General features: G+C 41.3%; 2 non-coding genes across 2 annotated transcripts; both read right to left on the bottom strand.

Annotated features, from left to right (window-relative positions):
- Positions 1–732: 732 nt before the first annotated feature.
- On the bottom strand, positions 733–805 carry Trnar-acg. Its single transcript has one exon. It is a non-coding gene; the product is annotated as a tRNA-Arg (tRNA).
- A 15,792-nt stretch (positions 806–16,597) lies between these two features.
- On the bottom strand, positions 16,598–16,669 carry Trnad-guc. The gene has a single exon. It is a non-coding gene; the product is annotated as a tRNA-Asp (tRNA).
- Positions 16,670–25,459: the final 8,790 nt, after the last annotated feature.

The following is a 25,459-nucleotide window of genomic DNA, read 5'->3' as shown; positions in this document are numbered from 1 at the left end:
TGAAAAACTTGTACTTGTGGTGGGGGGGGGGTTGTGTAGTACGATTCTGAGGTGAGGGGGCTGGGTCCCCTGGTCCCCTGGTCCCCTGTTCTTACGCCAATGTTAATAATAATACAGGTCGGACTCGATTATTCGGAGTATCGATTTTTTTTTCACTCCGGATAATCGAATCCTCTGGATAATCGAATCACTAAGAAAAAAATTGAAATCTTCGATAAAAGAACTTATCTATTTTTGTTGTTTGATTTATATGATACGGTGGCGTAGCCAGAAATTATTTCTAGGAACAGTAGTGGTCTTTACAAGAGAAACAAATTTTTTGACCAACATACACAAAAACCCACTTTTTCAAACCCCCCTTTTCTTAAATACGTTCAAAATTGCAAAACCATTTGTATTGTATGTTACAATACCAAATTATCTCAGATTTATGCAAAAAAATTGAAAAACAAGAACATCAAAAAACAAATTCCGGATAATCGAGTCTAAAATTCCGGATAATCGAATCCCGGATAATCGAGTCCCCGGATAATCGAGTCTCCGGATAATCGAGTCCGACCTGTAATAATATAATCATGCAAGTTATCATGCAAAAAGTTGGGGTACATACCTAAGTATGGTGTATCGTGCAAAATGTTAGGTATAAATTGAATTATTACGTGCCGGACATATCATTCTGAGCATGCTATGCTAGCTTGCATCGATATAACGCTTGAACTAAAAAAGGATCGCCGATCCTGCCAGGAGTCGAACCTGGAATCTTCTGATCCGTAGTCAGACGCGTTATCCATTGCGCCACAGGACCTTGTTGCTCTATTTTGTTCCAAGAATGATTCTAATAATTATTATTTTTTTAGGATGTATATTATCACGCAACAGATGTCTATTGTTTCCTCCATTAAACCTTGCCATGTTGTACCACCATTTAGAAAGATTAAATGTTGATACATTCAAACAATCGGCGCTGAACCCATTTTGCATTATCAAAAGGAAAAAACAAAATCATCATTCCAGCACAACATACAAACACAGCATTATTATTACCCCGCTGCCGTACCATACCAAACCAACCCCTTTCGTTCTGCAACCACCATGAGGACGATAACGACTTGTATATGTATGGCTTGCGCTGCGAAGGCTGTACAAAGCAAACGAGCGAAAATGAGAATGACACTAAAATTTAAAATACCTACCCTACACACAGCGACGCTAGCTGGTAGGCACCCAGCAGCATTACAAACATTACCCTTCGAAATAACAGAAGGGGGAAGTCCGTCGTAATAAGCGTAATGGACAATATTTAGCAAATCATACGATAACTCCCCCGATTATTTTTTCGGGTAGAGAATCTCCTGGTACGCCATGTAGCCATGTGTAGAGCTATCCATACTGACTTTGAAGCCACCAGGCAGCAGAGAGCGGCGGCGGCAGTCAACTCAACAGGGTTCAGGGAAGGTTATTTGGTTGATGAACTGCTAATTTTTTGCGACTGTAAAAGTTGGATTTTTTGTTCGTTTGTCTCGTTAGGTGATCTTTGTCTGCAGACGTCTGGATCGTTACCGGCGACTCGATTTCGATGTTGGAGGCCGGTCGCTGCGAGACGGGGCATCGATGCACCGAATAATTCTCGGAAGGAAGCCTCTCGCGAGCGCGCACTCGATTCAAGGTCTCAGCAATAGATGCAGCAGCAGCAGCAGCAGCAGAAGCACCGAGCTAACAAACCGTGGTAGAAAAGCCTCGGGCTGCATAGAAACCGCCACGGCCGCCGAGCCGCACACGTTACGAAATCCTCAACTGCAGCCGTTTTATGTAGGTCAATACTCTTTCAACCATGAGCCGCCAAGCAGCACAGCGCGAAACCGCCACTCGCCGCCAGCTTAGGCAAAGCACGCAGCACAGCATTTGTGGGGTTGGTAAGTTCGCTCGCCGCTCACCGCGATCGACTTCTCGAGCGCACTTTGAGTGACTTTCGGCGATATTGTTGAGCCGAAATCGAGTCGCTCAGCCAGCCAGAGGTGCACTCTCCTCGCTTCGCTCTTGTTGGTCGGCTCGTTTCGTATTCAATAGTAGGCCGTGTCGAGACTCGCGACTTGCGCCGCCAACCAGCAGCCAGTGAATGGGAAAAACAACAGTCATAAAACAAACGCACGGAGTGTGTACGACATAGGTTTATTACGAAAAATAAGCACAGTCGAACTTTAACTATTCGAAAATATGGGGTCTCAGCTAGGGGAAGTGGTGGTAGTGTGATCACCTTCAGGATTTTATCACATTTCTAATGGAAACTATAAATTTGTACGGTTTCATCCACTACTTAAAAAATAGGAAAGTTTTCTCAATCAGCTACACAAATTCAGAAGTTAGCCAAAATGTTTATATGTTGTTATCGCCAGCAAAAACTGGTGAAAATTTAGGGACGAATGACCTTCGGGTTAAAGTCCCTCTCAAACAACAACAACAACAACAACAACTGGTGAAAATGTTCAATGTACCCTTACTAGTGTTTTCTTGTGGAAGCTTCCATAAAGCAAGTAACACGTCAACATTTCACTCCCATCCCCAAATTGACCTGCATTCGGATGCAGCCGGCGCCGTTATTGTTTGTTATAATAATGAGAGCATCATAACTTACACATTGAAGATGCTACTGATCCTGAGTAGTGTCTGTTGGTTCCTTGTGTAAGTACAGCTGTTCTTGCAAGGGTGTATTCACATATTTCATAACGTCAAAAATGGCCATTTTGGATACCCACCCACCTCCTCGTAATACTTTTTGTATGAATGTTTTACAAATTTTGTATGAGCCGTAACAACATAAGGACACCCACCCACCCCCTTCAGCGTTATAAAATTCGCGAATAAGCCCCAATAATGGAGAAGCATCTGCGGGCGGTCAATCATGATCATGCTCATGGTCTAGTCTTGAACAGAAATAGAGATATGCTCGGTGAGTGATTTCACCATGCATGTTTTATGTTTGATAATAATAATTTCTTCTACCAGACACGCCGTGGAACGCTCACTCACGAATCGAGTTCAGCCAACGATCGGTCGGCTTCGGCACCACTGACTCTGTTGTTTTTTTTTTTAAATTGCTCGGCTCACCACTCGCGCAAAGCTCAAAGGAGGAAATGCGCGAACTTGAATTGAACGGAGCGCGGAGGAAAATAATGAAGCTCGAGGAAGAAGTGTATGGAATATTGCTCGCTATGGTTGTGGTGGCCCAGCGCGATTTGTATCGCGCCGCCCGTGTTGCTCTAGCTTCGCTCAGCGTCAACTACGACTGGCGAGGGTGGGTGGTGATGGTGATGGGGAAGGGTGACAACGACGACGACGGCGACTACGCGGGGAAGGTCTCGTGGAATTGCGTCATAGATATTGTACGCTGTGGTGACGGATGCCACGTACCTAGTTGGGCCGGACTTGAACCAGCAAACATGATCATCTTAGGACGGATCTAGATCGGAATTTGGGATGCGATGTGAAATAGTGCAACCGATACGACAAAACTATTATGTTGATATGCCACGGTGTCTTTTTCATGTAACTTTATAACAAAAAAATCGGCATGTCTCAAATTTGGACCAATGAAAGACAAGACCTTCCTCTTTCATTTGCTGCTAAAATGAAAATAATCCATCGGGGGGTCTAGTGCAATTTTTTTTTTTTAAATTTTGTTGTTCGTAATATTATTTCAAATGCACCGTAAATTAATAAATTTTGGTGAGGTGAACTGTTCAAACGGATTTAAATGAAAATGTTGCAAAAATCTAGTCTCAATATCATGTAGATTATATTCTAGACATCCTAAAAATTTACAGGCCGAGGCCAAAATTTAAATTTTTGAGTTGCCTCTCTTTTGCTTTCATCCATTGTTGAAATTTGCATTGCTTTTAAAACTTAGTATGTCAAGCAACCTCTTTTCAATTTTTATTTGTTACTCAAGATCAATACTCATCTTTCTGACTTGGTTTAGGAACAAGCGATCGAAAGATAAAAGGTCGAAAGTCGAAAGACAAAAGGAAGACAAGACAAATGGTCGAAAATGCAAAAGTTCAAAAGGATCAAAGATTGAAAGTGATTTGCATTACCGTGTACGCACCTAACTTTGCGCAGCTCCAAACTTTGCGCATTTTAAAGAAGCACGAAAAAATGATAATCAATCATTGATTTTTTTAACAATTCAGTTTCAGCAACATGTTCGTTTATGTGAAATAAGTATTTGACATACATTTGTTTACTAAGAAACTCTCGTTAATGTTAGTAAATAAACAAAAAACCTTATCGTCATACGCATATACGTGTACTTTTACACCGTCTTAGAACAAGCGTTAAGGAGTGGCTCTGCAACAAATCAACATTTTTATGAACAAAACTGTGTTGTGAAAAGTATATTTGCGGTGTTATTGCAAGAAAGGCCATATTCTAGTAATTCCATTTATTTTCCATATAATATGTTGAATTTTTATTTGAAAAAAGCGATGCACAATGTTAGGACCCATTTTTACACGAGGGTCTTAATTTTTGCGCACTTCTAGCAATTCGGAATGGCACGTAAATACATGTACGTCCTTGCAAATGACAAAATCTGTCGATCTTACCAGGAATGGTCACTCAATCCATAAGACAGCGGCTACATGTAATATTCTTGAAAGTACCTTTTGTATGAAGCTGAAGGCAAGGTGTGCATTGAAAAATCTCGGAAAATCCACTGTATTAACACAGGAGACTATTACTGTAAACTTGGATAATTGATAGCGCAAAGGTTGGCTTCCCAGTTGAAGGACAATGATTCAAGCTCCAGTTGTCTAGCAAAAAGCGTTCAATTATGGAATATCCGTACTGGCGGCAAATAGATAAAAAAAATAATTAATCGCGAGATATCAACGATACATCTCTCAGTTTAAGAATTTAAAAAAACAAGAGAATAAGGGCCGATTTCTTCACCTTCGCTTATGTCGTAAACCACGTTTACCCATACGATTAAACCAGGTTTAAGGTCTAAGCGGTGGTGAAGAAACCGCTTATAAGTCATATAAAGCAACGTACGATAACAAATAGGCATAAGCTGCGGCAGTAAACTATATTGCTCAGATTGTAATCTTGTGAATATATGTATTATAAAAAAATAAGAACAGAGTAAATTACTATTCGTGGGCACTCTATGTTTGAGATGATTGAATAAATTAAATTGAAATTCACGGAAAAAACTCTTGATGAAACTCATATTAGTTGTAACCTTTTTATTTAATACAAAACCAGTAAAAAAGTAAAATTATTTAGAGTAAACGAGCAATTTAAGGCATGCGCAAAGTTAGGCACATCATGCGCAAAGTTAGGAACAATTCAGATTTTGTGCGCAATGTTAGGCACAAGGTGTTGCATCACCTTTTGCTTTTTTTTAATTTTTTGTGAATCATTTTTATTTTTTTAATCACGCGTTCTACTGAAGGGTTAAAAGCCTATCGTTGACAGAAGTTTGAATAAAAAGATACATATTTTAGCCTTATTTGAAGCAAAAATACGATGATAATTTCTTAACTGCGCAAAGTTTGGTGCGTACACGGTATGGGAAATTAAATCATCTATGAAAGAAGATTTTCGACCTTTTATACCCTCTTTATTCCTCTTCGATCTTTTGCCCTTTCGACCTTATGTCGTAGATTCTAGGAAATTGACAAGTTCACATTTGTGCCAATGATAGACCCAATATAACATTTCATAAATCCAATATTCCAACCCAATTGCAATAGCAATGCAATGTTGACACTATTGTTCATGTGTTTGTTGTGAGAATTGACAGTACATTGCTTTTGTTTGCGATGGTAAAACAAACAGAATTGCTTACAAATATTCTCAGATTAGCAGCCAGTCTAGGGCTGAAAATTTCGTAAATGAAGATAAGAATATTAACAATAATGCTGACGAATATACACTTCCTTTTTAAATTGATTGTAGAAAAAGTGCAAATTAATCCATACAAACATCGAAAGGTTTCATGCATTACAAATCTACGATCGTGTGATCGTAACATTTTGCTCAGCGATCTCAATAAGTGCTGTAATGTTTAGTTTTACCATAGTTTTATTAAAATTGTATGGAATTCTATACTAACTCATAAAACTAATACATTTAATCAGCTTAAAAATGTTACTCAGTAACTTTACGATTTTTCTAGCTTAACAATGAAATCATACGAAGTTTTAACAAAAATACCAGGTGAATCATAAAAATCTCCGATAACACCAAAAAAGGAGCCAAAAACGGTGAACTTTATTGCATAAGACTTGTTTGCTATTTATATCCAGCAGATTTCAAGTATTATGTGTTCTATAGCTTTGTTGTGTTCTAAACTTATAAAAGCGCCAGCTCGAACGACTTTTGATGCTAATCTTCCATCAAAAGACGTTCGAGTTGGCGCTATAATTGAATTAGAAAAGTCAAAATCATGAAGTTTGAGCCGTCACATGCCTAATTTTGGTGCTAAAACTTAGTGTTCCCATATTACGGGTTTTCCGGTGGTCATTTCGGTGCTCCAAAAGAACCATAATAACCATCAATTCTTTCTTTTGGCAAAATACACTCAAACATAATAAATCGTTATGAGTTGGACACAATTCATTTGTTTTTTGGCATCAATCCGAGTAATTTCATCGAATTGTCCAGATTGGCTACCTCCCGGGTCTTCAAGAACCGACTCCGCATGGACCATTCTGAACCGAGTTTTTCAAGGGATGTGCACCTGTAATTGGTTCCTTATTATTGATAAATTTTATGACAAAATATCCATCAACCGAATAGTACCGATGTGAATTACATTCACAAAACTGCGATGGAAACTTACTCTTCGGATGTTCCGGGTTTCCGGAACCGGGTATGAATAACTAAATGATTTGAGAATCTCTATTTGCAGTCCACGTAAATACCTATTCAACAATATGAGGACGCTTCAGACTACTTGTTTAGTTGCGAAACTACAGGTTGTCGAAGTAATGGTCTCTTAAGGGACTTTTTTTCAGATGTAGCAGGTTCCCGGTGGCCACAGTGACGCAATTCTGGATCTGCGGATGGGTTTCCGAAAATCGACATGTGCCCAACAGTACTTATTTCGGTCAGCACACTGATTTTTTCGAGCTGTTTTTATTTTCAGGTCGAAAACGACCCTAAGTCACAATTTGTTACTTTTATTTTATGGAAGCTCCCTAAGAGGCCATTTAAAACTTTTGTTTCCGCAAAAATAAATGTTCTTACAAAAAATACCCAATTGTCAGAAAACATCAAAGTTACAAAGTCAAAAGTTACAATGATTTGAATTTTAAAATGGGTCGAAAACGACCCAAGGTCCTTACTAAGGTTGAGCTGTATTCCAAACACCGTAAAAAAAATCGAAAAAAATATTGTTCTAGACCCCCCGACCGATTATTTTCGTTTTGGTTGCACATGAAAGGGGAGAATCATGGCTTTATTGTGTCAAAATTTCAGACATGCCGAATTTTTTGTTTTGAAGTTGCTCTACGAAACACACCGTGATGCAATTTAAGAGGTTGTCAGTAAATCGTGAGAATGGAAAAAACAATCTTTCGGTTTGGATCGCAAATGGGGTCCGGTCCATTTTCAAAATTTCGAAGATTACTAATTTAGAAACTTCTTTATCTATCTCACAAACGTGCCTTTTAAATCGCCTTGTTGTCCACCTTGATTGCGAATGATCGCATCATCTACTTTCGAAATGTATTTTATATGAAGCTTAGCGTTAAAGCGTTAAGCTTCTTGAGCGATTTCTTTTTGATGCAAATACTAGGCTCATTATGTGCTCATTGTAGGTACGCAGCCTTTTAAGTGAATTCCACGTTATTAGGTAATTTATCCTTCTCATCGAATGACCCAAGCTTTAAATTGATGTAAGGTGGAAATTATCATGATGTAATGAACAATTCATGAACAACAACTTTTCGTACACGTTTCATACATTTTGCTAGAGAGTAGCACTAAAACATGCAAACAAATGATTTTTATCAAAAAAGATCAACCTCAAATTACGTAATTGCATAAGAGGGAGAAGAAAAGTGTTATTATTTTTTAATTATTTTTTTATTTTTGAAATACGACTGCAAAATTGAACAAACACACAGCTGAAATTTGACATGCATCATGAGAACGATTACTCTTCTATGTTATTTGAACTTTATATGTTATTTCTACCAAATTAAGTAGAGATGGAAAACAATTCCACCCCATAAGGTGGTTTTCTGCCATGCATATAAATAATAACAAAACATATTTATAATTTCGTCAATTATTGATTGTTTTTGCGCTACATTTTAATTAACAACTTATAAATGATATATTTTGAACATGTTTAATTCCTCTTTACGCTTTTATTGAGGAATTTTCAGTTAATATTACATGTGAGGTGACATACTATTAAATAAAGGGTTTCTTCCTAAAACGTAACGTATTTTATGGTTGATCCCTTATGTACATCAAATATGTACTTAAAATTAAAAATCTATGACTTATCAATCCTATTATTGTAATGGTTGACTTACTGATGTGGATTGACGCATGAAACTGAATGTGTCCCACTTGCCCCGCTTAGCGAGGTAACTGCGTCCATTGGCTCATTCTAAAACTTTCTTCCAAGGTTTTCACAATTTCGAAATTATTCGATTAGTTTCATGCACACACCAGCAAATATGTTGCCAAAACGTGATTGTATTTGTTGGATTAAAAAAATATTGACATTTGAAAATTTTATTGAACAATTTGTTTGAACTATCGTTTTTTTCGTTCCCACTTGCCCCGCGGTACCTTAGACATATTTACAAATTTTAGAGCTTTTTTTATTCATTTTGACAAAATAGATTCGAAAAAGTAATTTTGATGTTGAATATTGTAAAATTTTCCGCACATTGAAACTTTGCTTTGAAATATCGGGTTGAAAAGGCGAACTTGTATGGGAAACTGAAACAAGTGAAACAGACAACAAACAGACTCGAAGTTTCGGAAATTCAATTTTTAGAAGTATCTACTTATATTTATGGATTAATGTACACTATATTGAAGGGACTACGCTTTCCTTCGAGCTTGTGAACAAAAACACAGTAAATCGGATAAGGGATAGTTGACTGTATTGTTCTTATATAGTACCGTCAAACGGGGCTTCTTTTGACATTATTTCCACATTCTCTAACTTTGAGAATTTGTAACTCGTAGAATTATGGATTGATGTTGATAATTTTTGCCTATATTTAAGTTGTATATGTACGTAACAAATGTGCAAAATATGAGGCAAATCCATCAAGAAATAACAAAAATGCCTGAATAGCGAAAAAAGTGTGTCCTTCAAGACAAAAAAGGGGCTACTTTGGACATTTTCACAATTTGCTAATGGAATGATTTTTTCTTATAGGTTTCAAACTGATTCAATAGATTGTCGTCCACTGTGATGTTATGGAACGTTTTTCATTGATAAACTTAATGTAGAAAATTGCAAAGCTAGAATAAATTACGCAAATATAAAACAAATTTCAACGAAACATGCCATTAACTATTCTCAGTGTGCAGTATGAAACTTAAATTTTAAACTTCCTCTTAAATGGAACTATCAGTTACGAATGCTCGATTTTCAAGTTGACATAAACGAACGACGTAACTACTAGGTACTGCGATGATAAATGAGTTATGTACAAAAACTCATTTTTTCTATTCTTTGTTATATGAATTAATACCATTAATACCGGTAACTAATTTAATACCAGTAAGTAATTTTCATTAAAAAGTAAAGTTTAGCAAGATCGTAAAGAAGTAAGTTTGCTTTTATAATATGCTTTTAGCTTAGCAGTTTAGAGCTGGCTTAAGAGTAGTTTAATTTAAGCATTTGAAGGATGCAACTGTTCTGTACTACAAATTTATGTAAAATATGATGAAAAATAGTTTTTTAGAGATTATGTTGTAAATTTGACATTGGTACGTATTGAAATATGTGTGTTTTATGTCTATTCACTTTTACAAACATTGGTTTTATTTTTTTTATGTTGTACAATACACAAACCAAAACATTATAATAAAATAAAAGTCGCAAAAATAAGACCTTTGATCATTTTTTTTTAATAAAACAACAATTTTAAGCAAAACAAATCACAAGATTTTCATGAAACATGACGATTTGATAGTTTTGTGATGCTCCCAATAAGTTTCCACGACATGGGTAAAATTCAAACAATGTTTGTATAGCCAATGTTTTATACCTTGTGAATATTTATTCGGGCTTTTTTGAAATGTTTTCTTGTTTATTCTGTTATTGTTGATGTTGTTCCAAGAAAAAATCATGCCTATTGGTAGAGCATATATTGGTTAATAAAAGTGCTGATCACACAACATTGCTCAGATTAATATTTACGCTGCTAATAAATACAAAAGGTGAGTGTCCAAAGTAGCCCCTGGAATCAAAAGTAGCCCCGTCCGACGGTACTCGTAAACGTTTTTTTTATAGCGTATTGCCAAACTATTTTGGATAAAGCTTGGCTGTGGTATTGATGGGGATGCTTTTCAAGTAGCTGATTTATTGATTCCTTTAGTTTTTGGTAATCTACCTCATTTCTTAGATTTTTTGCGCAGCCATTTTCTTGAAACAGAAACAAAGGCACTATTAATCAATATTACAACTTCTGTGATTTTCGATCGAGTCGGGAAGATTTTCACGGGGTGGAGCTCTTAGAATAGACTGAGTACACGTTGAAAATCAAGAGGTCCGTATTGAACCATATCAAAAGGTCCGGATTGGACCAACACACATTTTGAAATTTTCAAATTCGTCGAGCACAAACGGTGCATAGACATATCAAAACCATATGGTCAGATGAAAGCTTAGGCTAGGGTGATTCGATTTTAAAATAACACAGAGAGATTGGAGAATTATTGTCGCTTAAAGAAGCTTGGAAATAACGCCAACCGACAGTACACATGAGCACTTCAAAACAATAAACTAATGTAAAAAGCAAACGTGATAACTGAAAGGCGTCAAATTTATTGTGTTAGATCTAAGCCAAAAGGTGAGCAGGAAAACGGTACCCACGGTCTTTACAGTAGCGCCAGTATTGAGAAATGCTTGATGGTCCGATTTAGAATAGGGTCCGAATTGGACCAGGTTCCCCTAATCATTTTCTAAAGAATTTCAGAGGGTTGATCTAAGACGAAAGATAGTAACAAAGTGATTTATCTCAAACAACGGTATAATGTGGGTGATTGGTGTGTTATGCAAATTAGGGTAACATCAGAAAGTGAACAACTCTGTTGAACTTATTCTATTCATGTTTTAATATTCAAGTTTTTGAACATATAGATTAACTTAACAGTTGAAGAAATGTGTGTGGGTCTGGTAGCAGGACTTTTTCTAGAGACTTGAACTCTATTTAAATGCAAAGCTTTAAAATGTCTCTACTTTTAATGAAAGGTCTTCAAGGTATCTATTTCAACCAAAATTGTCTCTAAAGTTTCAATTTTCCTTATTCTGGTTGCAAAAAATCCTGAAGCAAAATTCTACAGGCTACGTGTGTCAAGGAGAAACTTCAAGAAATCTTCTAGTGATTTATTTAGGGATTTTTTAGAGACCTCTGCAGGGATCACTCTAGAAATTCTTCTTGAGATTTATCTACCTATTCTCCCAAAACTAGACCTGTGCGCCGCCGCCGCCGATCCATTTCACATCACGCCGACGCCCATTGATACATCGGTGGCGCGCCATACGCCATACGCCGATCAACGTCACGCCGCCGATTTTGCATTTTTTGCGCCGATAAATAATTAAGCTCGGAAAAAAAATATATATAATAAATACCCAAGTTAATAATTGCCTAAGGACAAAAAATAGAAAAGCATACATCAATGTATCAAGGGATTTCTCTAAGAAGTTGTCCCGGAAATCATCCAGTGAATCTTCCAGGAATTATTCTACGGATCACGTCGAGAATCATTTCAGAGATTCGGTGAAGGATAACTTTTGGAGTGTGGATTCATTGCGAAACAATTCTTGGGATCAGGGATGGGAAATGTAATGTAGCAAACATTTACCACCTCGACATTCACATTTTTCTACACGACCATCAAAATCCAAAGCAAACCATGACCGTTCATAGCAAAAAAATGTCACAGCTCTTCAAAACTGTAATCTTCTTCTTCGCAACGTTTTTCCAAACCCGAATGCGAAATGACTCAAGCACAGTGGTTACACGATTTTTTCGTGGTTTTGCATTTTTGCTCGATAAAGGCAGCATGAAATTGAACTTGTTTATATGTATCGGAACGGAATTATTGTGCGCTTGCTGTTAGCGCCAATAGATTTCAATTAGTTGAAAACACAAGCGAAATATTAGCGATGGAATTATTTAACATTTTTTTTTCAATCATTCACCTCGAGATGGCTGCCTGAAAACGGTCATAGTGGAGAGACAAAAACAGTCAAGCAGTGTGTGAACCGTTGGCAGCGCAACGCCTGATGGTATTGATGCTGCTACTGCTTTGTGTTTTGGTTGACTGGCAGAATCGATGAACTGTGGCAAATTGTGATCACAGTTCCCAAGTCCTCCAGGATTTTATTTTCAAAGATTTAGTCCTTCTAGCATTCTTCGCGGGATTTCATTTAGGGTATTCTGGTAATTATACCAAGATTTTCTTCGGCGTTTCCTTGAAATAAATATTTCTAGAAGGTCGGCTCCAAAAGCACGTTCCCCACCAGCTGGGAGATTTGTGCCATCGCCATATTTGAAGCTATTTGTAGATGATGACCCGATGGGAGAAGAAAGGGAAGGGAAAGATGGAAGAGGACAGGGAAGGGAAAGATGGGAGCAAATAGGAGTGGGATTCCTTGAAGAGGGATGATCGCATGAGCGAATTGAGAGCACGAAGCTCCATACCACAATGGGTATAAATAGCGCCCTAAAAAGGGCACTGCAAAACGCTTGAGCGTAAAGAGAGCCTATAGCTCATTACCACAGCGGGTTAAGACTATCAGCCTAAAGATGCAGGCTTCTGAATTCAGTTTCACTTAATAAGTGTTTACCAAATAATTTGAATCGCATTTGCGCAAAAACTGGACAGTTAGGGGGAGATCCCCCAGTACCGGACACTTAAGCCAATAAATTCATAATTCGAAAAATATTGTTTTTATGGGCTCGTGTTACCCATTTATGATAAATATTATCATTTTTATAGTGTACAAAAATAAAATTGAAAATATAAATATGTATTTCGACATTGCATTTTGAAAATGTATTTCAGTACCAAATTGATCGATCTTGAAAGGTGGCACGCAATACCGGACACGGTCTGGAAATGCCTCGAATGCTGTAAATTTGAACATCATTGAATGTGTACACTATAGGAATAGTTTATAATTACTAATTCAATGCATTTGCAACATTTACAAGAATAATTTGAGTTTTTCTTAGTTTGCAAGATGCCTATAAAAAACCTCTTCCATATGTGATGAAAAATAGCACATTTTACGATGTTGTTCTGAATGTTCATTCTTTTTAATTTTATTGCATGTTTGATACCATGATCAACGGAACCCATGAAAAATGAAAGTATTTTGAGACACTGACGCAATAATTACAAAGATATCATATAACAAATCAAGCTGTCCGAATCTGAGGGACAGGGGGTGCTTAACGAAAACTGTAATTTGTCCATATTTAGTTCAATTATGGTACAAAATACATTCATACTATCAAATTAGGATTATGTTCGATCATGCTTGCGTGATCCAAAGTATTTTTTTCATATTTGAAATAATTACTAAATAGGCTCAAAATTAAGAGAATACGTCAAATATTTAAACATTTTCAAACTTTTCTACTTTTTTAAAAAGGCATGCATATTTCAAGGATGTGTTATTCTACGCAAACATTAGTCTACATAATAGCTTTCTTTTCTACTAATACACCATCATGATTGGACCACAATTTCTCAATGTTTCGACTTTGTCCGGTATTGGGTGCTGTTCGGCACTGGGGGATCTCCCCTTACTTATCAGGTGATACGAAGTTCCATAATCGGAGTCACAACTATCACACACAAATGAGTCAGCACGCTGAATATTTGCCATGTGATAGTTGAGTCGGCAATGGCCTGTCAACGATCTGACCAAGAGACTGCAATTCTGCTTTGACAGATTTGTTTAATAGTTCGCCACCCTTGGAGATGGCTCAGTAATGTACAATTTTGTTTGACGACACGACTCCAAACTATTCCAATATTGCTTGTACTGAGATGCCGCCCAATATTTTATCTGAAGTTTCACCCAGCACTTCGAAATTGGAATAGCTGGGTCAGCGCCAATGAAGTCATGCGATGCTCCATCGCGAGCTAGCTCATCAGCAAAATTCATTTCCAGCGATGGAAAAACGGCCAGGTACCCAAATAAGGTTTACAGAGTTGACTGAATTCAGTTCATTAAGGCCCAAGTGAAATTGGTGCAAAAGTCAAAACTGAAAAAGCAGTTTTCTCTTTCTAAATATACAAATCGAAGAAAATAAAAACACACAGCTCTTTTATTTTCCAAATAAAAAGGCTGTGTGTTCTTATTTTCACCAATTTATTGTTTTAAACGAAGAAAACTGCTTTTTTCAGTACTGACTTTTGAGCTATTTTTTCTTGCACCTTAATTTGAGTTCGACATGCGATAACAAGCTTCGACCTTGAATTGGCCGAAGCAAGAGCTTTAATAGCAGCCTGACTGTCTGAACAGAAGTATATGACTACCAATTACGCGCTGTTGAAGTGCTGCACGCCATGGCTGCACTCCACACATAAGAGCAAATATTTCCGCCTGAAAAACGGTGCAGTTTCTACCAAGTGAGTAAAACTGATTCAGCCTTAGGTCACGAGAATATACACCTGCACCAGATCTACCTTCGAGAAGGGAGCCATCAGTGTAATATACTATATTGTTTGATATACTTCTTTCCAAATAGCCAGACGTCCATTCTACCCGCGAAGGGATATTGTGAGATCACTTGAAGCAAGGACAATTTTGTCCCAATTCACCAAAAGTGGAAACAACGAAGTGTGTGTAGATCTACGATTCACTAGATTTTTCTCCAGTAGATCCAGTAAACCGTAGCCACTACTCAAACTAGACAGGATTAAGCTTTTTGCAATCTCAGCAAGAAAAAGACCAGCAACGAAAAAAAAAACAAATCGGTATCTATTGAAAGTCGCCAAAGGCGAAAGAGCACAGAATACACTGTGTAAAACGCATAATGCGAATCCATATAGGTGATAATTTGAAACCATGCTGCCATTTTTTCGGTAGGGGTGCGGATGTTTGACGAAATGGGGCGCATGCTGATCGGATTTTTATGAATCTTGGGTAGGCAATACAAGGCGGCCACCGTCGGATTTGGAACATTGAACTTTCTTCCCAGCCTATCTTCGCCCATCCAATTCGATATCCGCTGACGAACCTGATTTGCTTCCTCAATCATTTTATTGAGGAGGTCCTTCGGTCTACCGTTTTTGAATTTACATTCTTCATACGGACCGGAGCTAATCATAGTACACACGCGAGTATCATAATCGCCCCGATCATAATCACTACAGCGTTCCCCTTATCGGCACTGGAGTACAGTGGATCCACAATTAAGAATCGCCCACAATTTATGAATCAGCTGACTTTAAATGACAAAATAACAATAAAAATCAACACAAAACATCACGTAAACAATTTTACTCAAAATAAATTATAAGTGAAAATGTTTCCGTGATGTTTTGTGCTATTTTTTACTGTTATTTTGTCCTTTAAAGGCAGCTGATTCATAAATTGTGGGTGATTCTTAATTATGGATTCACTGTATATCACGTCACGAGACTTTAACAACCGAATGGTGCGCCAAATATCGAAGTCGGCGCGATTTTCATTTCCCTTTCCTCTCGCTGTACGTAAGACACATTGCTCAACGCTGTAACGAGTAGCCTAGGACATTGTCCTGTAGATGGGTTACATCGCGCCCGAAACCGGTCGACAAAAGGTAAAAAAAAATTAAAACTTTTTTGACGATTGTAAGAACGATAAGTGTCATGTCTTGTCTCGCCTTGCGTCTTGTATTTGCCCAAAGCAGCCCAATAATTTAATTTCAGTAATTATCCCCTTTTTTATTTTATTAAAGACGCTTTAACCACTATCGGTCATTCGCGTCTGAATTATCCTCTTTACGCAATGACCCCCTTTGCATAGAATTTACGAGCCCTTGACTGTATACGTATATGGATGTTCCAGTTTACTATAGTATAACGATTCCTGGAAAAGTTTCAAATAATTACACAACGGGAAATACTTATCTAATAACTGCGCGAGTACTGTATAGAAATGCGAAATTTCATCCTAGTTCAAATAAATTCTAAAAAATATATAAATAAATTATTCACAGTTCAAAAAATTAGAATATTCTGAATCAGAGCTACAAAATTGCAAATAAAAATCTATTGACGAACGAATTCACCTCAAATAATCATGCTATGGCTTGCACAAAAGCCCTATAATAAAAATAATATAACCAGGTTTGATCTAGATGCATGCGAGTCGGTGCAAAAAGTACTCCCCGACGGGGAATTGAACCCCGGTCTCCCGCGTGACAGGCGGGGATACTGACCACTATACTATCGAGGATGTGTATTTTTCGAGCAACAGAACCACTACAGGTCATAACACAATTGAATGTAATTTCCTGAACAGCCAACTTCAGTTCACCAGCACACACCTCTTTTAAAATTGATCTGTCAAAGAGGAACACCGGTCCCTATTGAACACAAAACCTTAAACTCTAATATGCTTCATATGATATTCTTCTGATCAACCCCTCTTTCCACACATTGCCACCATCCATTCCATACCATTCATCCAGCACAACATCAGAACACTCGAACAAAAGCAGCTCCCTGCCCAAAAGAAAATACCCACAAACCCAAGAGCAGCAGTTTACCTTTTCGCTCCCAAAACGCCCAGGTTTACATTTATTGACAGGTGAGCACCAAAAGTGTATAATATTGTGTAGAAAACCCGAAACCGGGCGATACCTGCTTGCGCTTCCGCACCATCATCACCATCTATATCGGCACCTTGCCGCCTTCCGTTCCCGTCGTCGTGCTCGTCGCCGTCAGTCAGTCAGTCGATCGGTCTCGGTCGTCGTCGTTCAGCGCCGCCAACTGTGAGAACCCCGCTCGCTCGCGCTTGTTGTAGGTAACTTCCTCTTTCATCTCTGCCCACCTTATTGCACGGTATACCTTCTAGCAGCGTAACAGCCACCACCATTCACATTCACATTTCGTTCGGAATCTCTTCATCCTCCTTCCTATTACCCATTCAAGCTCGCCGCATCGACGACGACGACGACGACGGCTCGGTACAGCTCTATATAGCTCGCAAAGCTACTAGCAGCTATTACTAAGGGGATGCGATACTTCCATCCATTCGAAATTAAATTCCGCTGAGTTCTGGGGAATAAAATTAGGCGTAATGGCGTTTCGTTTCGTACAACTCAAAAAATACCCCATGGCACAATTCATAATCCCATCAGTTATACTTTCAATTATGTATCTAATAGCTATGATGATAAAAAATAGGAAGTCGAATCTAGTACACGACACTCAAGACAGCCTTACAGTTGGGGTCGATATACGCATATCTGTTATAGGAAACAATCTCTAGTGGAATTAAGTGGTATAGTACTAAATTCGGTTTTTCATTTGTTCATCTAATAGCTGACTGAAATGCTTATTAAACATACATCGATAAATTAACAGTGAGTGAGAACGACACGTTGATAGCCTTCCCACATCTTTACTCTTCCACAATACAGTTGTTGTGGAAGCGATGTAGGTACGATAGGCAAACAGTTTCAACACTAAATAAATCGCACTCGCTCGCTCCGCGTGTGTAGGAACAAGAGATGGATGGATATTGGTTATGAAAGGGGTCCGCGTGGTCTGTAGGGATTTGAATTCTAAACTTGTAACCAACTCAGTTATTGGGTCACCAAGTGGCTCGGTAGCTTAGTTGGTAAAGCGCTCGTCTAGCATACAAGAGTCCTGGGTTCAAATCCCAGCCGAGCACGTGGATTTTTTTTCATAATTTCACCCATAATTTGTCCATCTTTACCACGCGTAATGAGTTAATTAATTTAATAACCATGCGGATTGGATTACCGAACAGCTCAATATAAGTGTCAGTTTATATTAGAGTGTACTGCCTCTCTGTAGTAGTCATGTCGTCACTTGAGTGAGAACGACACGTTGATAGCCTTCCCACATCTTTACTCTTCCACAATACAGTTGTTGTGGAAGCGATGTAGGTACGATAGGCAAACAGTTTCAACACTAAATAAATCGCACTCGCTCGCTCCGCGTGTGTAGGAACAAGAGATGGATGGATATTGGTTATGAAAGGGGTCCGCGTGGTCTGTAGGGATTTGAATTCTAAACTTGTAACCAACTCAGTTATTGGGTCACCAAGTGGCTCGGTAGCTTAGTTGGTAAAGCGCTCGTCTAGCATACAAGAGTCCTGGGTTCAAATCCCAGCCGAGCACGTGGATTTTTTTCATAATTTCACCCATAATTTGTCCATCTTTACCACGCGTAATGAGTTAATTAATTTAATAACCATGCGGATTGGATTACCGAACAGCTCAATATAAGTGTCAGTTTATACATCGATAGTAAACTTGATGTTGACATTTCTTTGCAAACAAAATTTGATATTCAGAATGTTTTCGAAACTTTAACAAATTCTATTGTTGAAGCAAGAGCCATTGCAATACAAAAATGTGAAGTAAAATAGAAATCTGCACACCAAATTCATTCAGTCATGTTTTATCGGTATTTGCCGAGCTGATACGCTCAGCAATTCAAATTGCTGATGATCAAAACTCAGCGGGAACAAATTGGTTTGTGATTAGAGACGATGATCTGAAACTCTTAATCCGTCTTGAACGTGAAGAGAAGCCAATGTCAGCGTACTCGCGATTCTGCTATAAAAATTATGTGGTAAAATCTGCAAAAAATTAAAAAACGTTTTTCAGGTTTAAAAAACAATTCACTTATTTAGTTAACATCTAAACAGATAACACTTGAGAATAAATATTTAAAATTAAGTACTGGAATCGAATATTTTGAGATGAAACAAAGTATTGAATATTGAAAAAATGGTGGAGAAGGATTGACATTAAATGCAAAAGCAATAAAATCTTCAAATGTTAAGATAATTAATTATGCTGTATCGTGCACGACTGTTTTTGTTGTTGTGCTTGTAGGAATTTCATTACATTCTAATCGGATTGTGTTTTAAAAGAAGTTTGATGGGCTGAAATGCCTGAAAATGTTTTTTATTCTCTCGTAAGCTCATAGAGAAATTCCAAGGGAAAGAATTCATGTTCTAAATTTTATGGGCCTTGTTGAAATTTTCCTCCTTTCCGTTGCATCGGGAGCAGGTTTGCATTTCGATTATTTTCTCGGGTTCGGGTCGGGTCCGGGTTTGAAGAAATAAAATTAGTCGGGTACAGGTCGGGTTCGGATTTGAAAAATGTGAAACCCGACCACCTCTACTAGATATAGGGCCTCATACTTGACAAGAGCGGTGAATGACGCCCTTAACCTGAATCATTGTCATAAACATTACTCGGTACCGTTGCCATTTTTCACATTCCCAATTTCTTCATGAAAAAAAAAGTTTTATTTAGCTTTTCTATTCAATATGTAAAACAATTTTTAATTGAAAAACAAATCGTGGTATAAATAAAAAATGTCATCAATGTTTTATAAATGTTTGTGTAGGATTTGTATATTTTACACGGTAAATTAAATTTGTGTACATTTAATCATTAACAACATTGTTTCAATGACTTTCTTCTCCTTAGTCATATTTTATTAATGTTTTTACGTCCCATGGCACGGTAAATGGCTGAGCATGGCGTACCATTGGTATCTCGCGTACCTACAGGAATAAAATTTGTGTGGTCCTTAGCCTCTTGACCAGCAACTCCTATCCCTACCTCCTCGCGGTTCTGGCCGGTGTACGAGTAACCTTAGGGAAGATCGGGTAACCAACCCCCGGTGGGAACTTTGGTCGTATGCTGACAGGGAAGGGGGGGCTTTGCTTCTGCAAACCTGGAGCGTCTGTACTCCATGTTAGGAGCGGCTCACAACAGCATCTGTTCCCCATGTCAGGGGCGGCTGATCATCGTCCGAGTGCAAGAGAAGGACTCTAAGCTAAACTGCGCACTATGGCGCTCCAAACATTTAAGGGAAATGGTCCTCCGGAAATCTAGGAGGTTGGTGTCAGGCCCTGCAAGCCAACCGTAAAAATACACCAACACAGGAACGTCAACGAGAGAATACGGACCAGAACAATCGGCAAAGACCACAGTGACGAAAATGGACTAGCGATTGGAAACTCGGTACGTGGAACTGCAAATCTCTCAACTTCATTGGAAGCACACGCATATTCTCCGATGTACTGAAGACCCGCGGTTTCGACATTGTAGCGCTGCAGGAGGTGTGCTGGACAGGTTCGATGTTGCGAACGTTTAGAGGTAACCATACCATCTACCAGAGCTGCGGCAACACACGTGAGCTGGGAACAGCTTTTATAGTGATGGGTGATATGCAAAGGCGCGTGATCGGGTGGTGGCCGATCAACGAAAGAATGTGCAAGTTAAGAATCAAAGGCCGATTCTTTAACTTCAGCATAATCAACGTGCATAGCCCTCATTCCGGAAGCACTGATGATGACAAGGACGCATTTTACGCGCAGCTTGAACGCGAGTACAGACGCTGCCCAAGCCACGACGTCAAGATCATCATAGGAGATTTGAACGCTCAGGTTGGCCAGGAGGAGGAGTTCAGACCGACTATTGGAAAGTTCAGCGCCCATCGGCTGACGAACGAGAACGGCCTACGACTGATAGACTTTGCCACCTCCAAGAATATGGCCATTTGTAGCACCTATTTCCAGCACAGTCTCCCGTATCGGTACACCTGGAGATCACCTCAGCAGACAGAATCGCAAATCGGCCACGATGTGATCGATGGACGGCACTTCTCCGACATAACCGACGTCAGAACCTATCGTGGCGCTAACATTGACTCCGACCACTACCTTTTTTTTTTTTTTTTTTCCTTCTAAGCAATGGGGGGATAATCTGCTCAACAGACTCCAGACCGAGGTCCGGGAGTGTGGGGTTGGGGACCATTAACTACGTACAAGCAGTAAACAGGACTACACCCCCGACCCACTAAACCATTTCCATTGCCGCCAAACCCTTCGTCTCTCCGGGACCACCAAGAAGGCATTGCTTCGGAGAGGGGCTATTGCACATCGCATCCTCCAGGTTAGCTGCGTAGCCATGCAGCAACGAACATCGATGACACGCTTATGGGGGTCCACCAAGGTAGCATGCTGGCGCATTGCCAGCTTCCCGGGTGGTCCTCACCTCCCGTTGTCCGCTGAAGGCGGGCAGGGTCGACCACTAAGCCCGCGCCCAGCTGCACCGCAGGTATCAAGAACTGATACTGCGGGCTTCGCAATTTGACCTACTGAAGGCTCAGGCCCTATCAGCTAGCACGAGCTGGGATTGCTGACGAAGGGGCCTCCACCTGCCCCGAACAACCAGAGGCTCGTATCCACCCAGTAGGCCGGCGCCACGACAGCAGCGCTACCAGGATGTTCTCCCCGCGGCCACTTAATCGCTGTAAGGGTCGATTTCGACCGTAGGGCACCGGTATGACCTACGTAGCCGACTGCGAACCCTTGGATCACCTGTTGATTAGCGTCTGCACTAGTCACTCCTCGAGTCCACACGCCACCTCCTTTGGAGTTCCGAGACGATGTGGGTGATAGCCGATGAAACGGCATTCCAGCCAAACTCGTCTGCACACATCCTCTGGACCAAATTGTCCGGAGTCGTGTCCCGACCGCATGTGGCAAACAAGCGGTCACGCATTGTGCGGAAACGCGGGCACACGAACAAAACGTGTTCCGCCGTTTCCTCTAAACCTGCACAAACTGGACATTCGGGAGAACCCGCATGACCGAAACGGTGTAGATATTGTCTAAAGCATCCATGACCCGAAAGGACCTGTGTTAGGTGGAATGTTAGTTCCCCATGGCGCCTATTGACCCAGATATCTAACCTCGGAATCAACCTGTGAGTCCACACTCCCTTGGTGGAACTGTCCCACGCACGCTGCCATTTGACCATGGAGGCCAGTCTGGCAGTCCTGCGTATGCCTCTTGTGCCGCGCATTTCGAAGCACTCTATGTCTTCCATGATAAGGATACCAATAGGCATCATACCGGTGATGACACAAAGTGCATCGTGTGACACGGTACGGTACGCGCTCGCAACCCTCAGGCACATTAGCCTATAAGTACTCTCTAGCTTGCTACGGTAGCTATCGGTACTCAAAGCCGTGCCCCAAGCCGGGCCACCATACCTCAGTATGGACGAGGCGACACTGGCCAGAAGCTTTCGCTTGCTGGCGTACACCGCAGAGCTATTGGACATCATCCGGGACAGTGCCACAATAGCTGTGGAGGCTCTCTTGCAGGCATAATCGACATGGCTACCGAAGGTAAGCTTGTCGTCGATCATCACCCCCAAGTGTTTGACGGAGCGCTTCGAAGTGATTGTGCAGTCGCCTACACTGATCACCGCTTGCTGCACCGACTTTCGGTTGTTGACAACAACCGCCTCAGTTTTGTGGTGAGCCAATTCCAGTTTCCTGGAGCTCATCCACTCCTCCACAATTGCGATCGAGTGGGCTGCAGTCAATTCCACTTCTTCGATCGATTCACCATAGACCTCCAGCGTAATATCGTCGGCAAAGCCAACGATGACCACACCCGCCGGGAATTTTAATCTCAACACCTCGTCGTACATGACATTCCATAACACCGGACCCAGGATGGAACCTTGCGGGACTCCTGAGGTTATGTGAAAGCACTTCCGACCCACCTCTGTGTCATAGACTAATACCCGATTCTGGAAGTAGCTTCCGAGAATCTTGTACAGGTACTCGGGTATCCCCAGACGCAGGAGCGCATCAGCAATAGCCGCCCAACTGGCACTATTAAATGCATTCCTTACATCCAGAGTCACTACTGCGCAGTAGCGAATACCCCTCCTCTTACGCTGGAGTGCTATCTCAGCGGTTTTCTTAACCGCCAGAATAGCGTCTACAGTGGACCTCCCTTTCCGGAAGCCGAACTGGTTGCCTGAGAGACCATTTACACCCTCGGTGTACCTCGACAGTCTGTTGAGGATGATCTTCTCGAGCACTTTCCCCACCGTGTCAATCAAGCAAATTGGTCTATACGCCGACGGGTCACCGGGTGGTTTCCCCGCCTTTGGCAATAGTACCAGGCTCTGCCTCTTCCACGCATCTGGAAATACTCCCTCGTCCAGGCATATCTGCATAGCAGATCTGAACATACCGGGAGCCTCCAAGATTGCGACTTTGAGGGCCAGGTTTGGAACTCCGTCCGGACCTGGTGCCTTCCCCATGCTTAGGGATTTTGCAATCCCTACAAGTTCCTCATCAGTTACTCTATCCTCATCGCCAGCCCCAATCCCCGGCTGTCCTACAAAAGGAGGCCATGGGCTAGGGTTGTGGCGCGGGAAGAGCCCCTCGATGATCCCCTCCAGCATCTGTGGAGATTGCTCCGTAGGAGCAATTGCACCTCTTGTCTTCGCCATTACGATCCTGTAGGCATCACCCCACGGGTTCGCGTTGGCACTCTGACAGAGTCCCTCGAAGCAGGCCTTCTTGCTTGCCCTTATCTCGGACTTCAGCGCGACTTTGGCAGCGGTGAACACCGCCCGTCGTTCTTCACGCTCCTGCTCGGTACGTGCTCGCTGCATCCGTCTCCTGGCCCGTAGGCAGGCACGGCGCAGGTTCGCAATAGCTTGAGTCCACCAGTATGTCGGTGGTCTCCCATTCCTAGGGTGGACTTTTCTAGGCATGGTCGCATCGCATGCACGCGTAAGCACCGCTACCAGTTCGTCCCCGCTTAGGCCGAGTAGGTTACGCTCACGGCGGAGCGCCTCCCTAAGTACTTCATCATTGAAGTACGATGTCTTCCACCTACGAGGGCTTGGCCTTGACCTAGCCGCTTCCTCAACCCGCTGCCTGCTGTTGTTGTAGTCGATACTGTAGCGAACCGCCAGGTGGTCGCTGTGAGTGTAGGCATTGTCTACCCTCCAGTTCGAACTACTCGTTAGGCCAGGACTACAAAAAGTAACGTCGATAATCGACTCCGCTCCATTACGGCTGAAGGTACTTTTGGCACCAACATTAGCCAGATCGACATCTAGCACGGCCAGTGCCTCTAGCAGGATTTGACCTCGCTGGTTCGTGTTACGGCTTCCCCATTCCACGGCCCAGGCATTGAAGTCACCCGCTATTACAACTGGCCTTCGCCCTGTCAGCGCGGTCGTCATACAGTCCAGCATCTGCGTGAACCGCTCGGTCGACCAGCTCGGAGGCGCATAGCAGCTACAGAAGAGGACCCCGTTTACTTTGGCGATCACGAAGCCCTCGTAGGTAGTAGACACCAACTGCTGGACAGGGTATTTACCCGTTGTCCATATCGCCGCCATTTTTCCGGATCCATCCACGACCCAGTTGCCGTTGCCGGCGGGTACTCGGTATGGGTCCGATATGATGGCGATGTCCGTCCCCCACTCAGCAACTGACTGGTACAGCAGTTGCTGAGCTGCGTCACAGTGGTTCAGGTTCAGCTGCGTTACCTGCACTGTGATTTTTCGTTGATGGCTTGTTTGAAGGTCGGGCACCTTGAGCCTCCCGTTGGGTGATTGTTGTTCACGGACTTGCCGGAACAAATCAAGCACTTGGGAGGGTTCTTGCAGCCTAGTGCCTTATGACCTTCCTCACCACAACGCCTGCACAACTTAGTCCTATCAGGGCCTTTACAGCCCCAGGACTTGTGTCCAGGTTCCCTGCACCTAAAGCAGATCACTGGTTGCTCATGTATGTTCAGTGAACATACTGACCAACCAACCTTGATCTTACCTACCTTAGCGGACTTATTTGCGTCTGCCACAGGTAGGTGTACTAAGGCCACCTGAGTACCTGCCGGACCTTTCCGTAGCTGAACGGCGGTGGTGGGCACCTGCACTTCGCACTGTTGCCGCAGTGCCGTGACGAGCTCTTCTGCGTTAGTGATCTCGTCAAGGTTCATCACCTTCAGAGTCACTGACTGCGTCAGAGCCCTCACCTCAACACCAGCGCCAAGGACCTCTTCCGCCAAACTTTTGTAGGCGGCGCCCTTGCGCTCCTTGTCGCGCTTAAGCTCGAGGATCATTTCACCTGTACGAGTGCGTCTGACACTGCGTACGTCGGCTCCTAGATCCGCAAGCTTCGCGTCACTGCGCATCGCCTTCAG

The sequence above is a fragment of the Aedes aegypti genome, chromosome 3 (genome assembly GCF_002204515.2).
Source record: "Aedes aegypti strain LVP_AGWG chromosome 3, AaegL5.0 Primary Assembly, whole genome shotgun sequence".
In the NCBI taxonomy this organism is placed as follows: Eukaryota; Metazoa; Arthropoda; class Insecta; order Diptera; family Culicidae; genus Aedes; species Aedes aegypti.
Note: the sequence above shows the minus strand (reverse complement) of the source record. Positions and strands in the feature narration are given on the sequence as shown.